This window comes from Limulus polyphemus, unplaced genomic scaffold (genome assembly GCF_000517525.1).
Source record: "Limulus polyphemus unplaced genomic scaffold, Limulus_polyphemus-2.1.2 Scaffold1558, whole genome shotgun sequence".
Taxonomy (NCBI): Eukaryota; Metazoa; Arthropoda; class Merostomata; order Xiphosura; family Limulidae; genus Limulus; species Limulus polyphemus.
This window is the reverse complement of record NW_013667168.1, coordinates 147,050-149,344: the sequence shown is the minus strand read 5'-3', so window position 1 is coordinate 149,344 and position 2,295 is coordinate 147,050. Positions and strand designations below refer to the sequence as shown.

The following is a 2,295-nucleotide window of genomic DNA, read 5'->3' as shown; positions in this document are numbered from 1 at the left end:
TATGTTTGTTACCTTGAAGAAGCGTGGTATGTTTGTTACCTTGAAGAAGTGTGGTATGTTTGTTACCTTGAAGAAGCGTAGTATGTTTGTTACCTTGAAGAAGTGTGGTATGTTTGTTACCTTGAAGAAGTGTGGTATATTTGTAATCTCAAAAGTGAATGCGGCTAGATTATGAAATTAAAAGCGAGTAACAGTTTCAAAATCTTAAACTTAAGTGATAATTTATCATATTGAAAGTGGATAAATGCTCATAATCTTAAAAGAGTGAAATACAAGATAGGTTAGAAAAATTGGCTTTGCGTTGATAGTCTATATTCTAAAAAACAAAATTGCACATAAGTTTTATCCAAATCATGACTAGATAACTTTAAAAACTCATTTTCTTTGTACTGCATGTTTTCGATCGTCATAAAGAGAGGGCCTGGCTTGGCCTGTTGATTAGTGTGTAGACCTGCGGAACGAGGGTCCAGAATTCGAGATGTGATGCCGCTGAACATTCTTCGCAATTTCAACTGTGGGTTCACTATAAAACTGATAATCAAACCCGTTATTCGGTCCAAAGCCCTTGTGGCGGCGGGTGCTGATAGCTGGCTTTCTTCACTCTACTCAGAAGTTCAAAATTAGGGATCACTTTACCTAAACCCTAGGGGTCTCTGGCCTGATTGTTCAGCTCACGTGTCACAAAATGGCGTTAAGGTGAAAATATAGTAATGAATATATTGTTACCATACAGGGATACAGTTCTAGCTTATACTTAGAAAGCCTTGTAATGGATACATTTTAGCTTCTATTGGAGAATATAGAGATGGGCACATTTTGGGTAAAGTTTACTACACGGTGATCAAAGCTGGGAAAGAATTGATTAACATTTGGGCCAAATGACCTTCCGGTGTGTTATTGTATTTATCCTTAATTCTGTCAACTGATCATTGGAAGAGACTTGTTGAAAAATGCTTAACTCAGTAAGAGTAAAGTCGATAAATTAGCTAGTTGGTGACGTCATCATTTGACTCATCCCGACGATCAGTCGCCTTCGAAGTAGCGGAGCGTAAAACTTCTGGAAGAATGATCCCCGGAATATTTAAAGTACTGAATCGGAATTAACACTACTTTCCTATAATAGATAGACATGCTTTACCTACTTACGTTAAGCTATCTCATATTAAAAGTTCCCACACACAAATGTATTTAATCGTATTAACTGCTTAACTATAACGTATAAGAAGGTAAAGAACATTTGTATAAACGTTTTTAGTGATTATTTTCAAAAAAGCTCTTTAATAATATCCAATTACAATATCATGTATTTAAACTTAAAACAAAAATTCTTAATTCCGGAAAATTTGTTTTTTTCGGTTGCCGAAGATGCATATAATGTTTTCGTTTTTGGAGTCAATACGACTACGATTTCCTGTTAAAGACAATATTTGCGTATAACTTAAATTTAAAATATCATAGATGAAGCTAAACTCATTTATAGTTATTTTCAAACTATCATGAAATTAATGTTTCGCTTTCATATTTGTAGGTTAATTGTAAAAAAACAAACAAAAAAAAACTATTATTATGCAAAGTTTGTAAATGATGTATGTTTCCTTTTCATTGTTTTTTTTTCTGATTTACTGAAATATTTTAGTATAAACACACGCACAAACGTTGTTCAGGGATTCATTCTAATCGTCTCAAGAAGAAGCAAGCTGGTTACAGCATCTCTCGTTTCGTAACCGTAGTCGTTGGTGGATTTCTCCATGTTTTACTCTCCACTGATTAACGTAAATAACACTTATTTCAAGAGCTAGTGTAGTGATGAAGATCTTAAGGCAATATTGATTAGAAGGAAAACAAACAACACAACTTTTTTAATATTCTAAAGGAGTAAATGTCTTACCTTTTTAGGCTATGAGTGGAAAGAACGATACACACAAACATTAACATAGGAGTGAATATTAGACGTCGTCTGTCATGCCCAGCCCAAGAGATGTTAGCGTAAAATACCATACAGCGGCACACACTTTCGCAAGCTAACTGTTATAAGCTGACGCTTTAGCAAAACGTGTGTCAGCGCCATCTAGGTTAAGAATAAAATTATTTTACTTGTTATTCTTGTTTGTTTTCTTTAATATTAGTTTTTTCATTGCTTTTTCTGGCACATTTAGGATATGAAAATATACCAAATAAATCTACACGAGTAAAATATGAAAATGCACAAAGTATTTGTAAGCACTTCAACTTTTTTTATAGTGTGCTTTTGGGGAACTTTCTAAGAATGATACAAACTTCAGTTGTCAAATGTCA

General features: G+C 33.7%; 1 protein-coding gene across 3 annotated transcripts in view; it reads right to left on the bottom strand.

Annotated features, from left to right (window-relative positions):
• The window catches only part of LOC106464084 (synapsin-like), a 67,087-nt gene extending 65,067 nt beyond the window's left edge, over positions 1 to 2,020 (bottom strand). For all 3 annotated transcript variants that reach the window (XM_022391754.1, XM_022391753.1, XM_022391755.1), the window contains exon 1: positions 1,889 to 2,020. The gene's annotated coding sequence lies outside the window, so the exon portion shown is untranslated. The remainder of the gene's footprint in view (positions 1 to 1,888) is intronic.
• Positions 2,021 to 2,295: the final 275 nt, after the last annotated feature.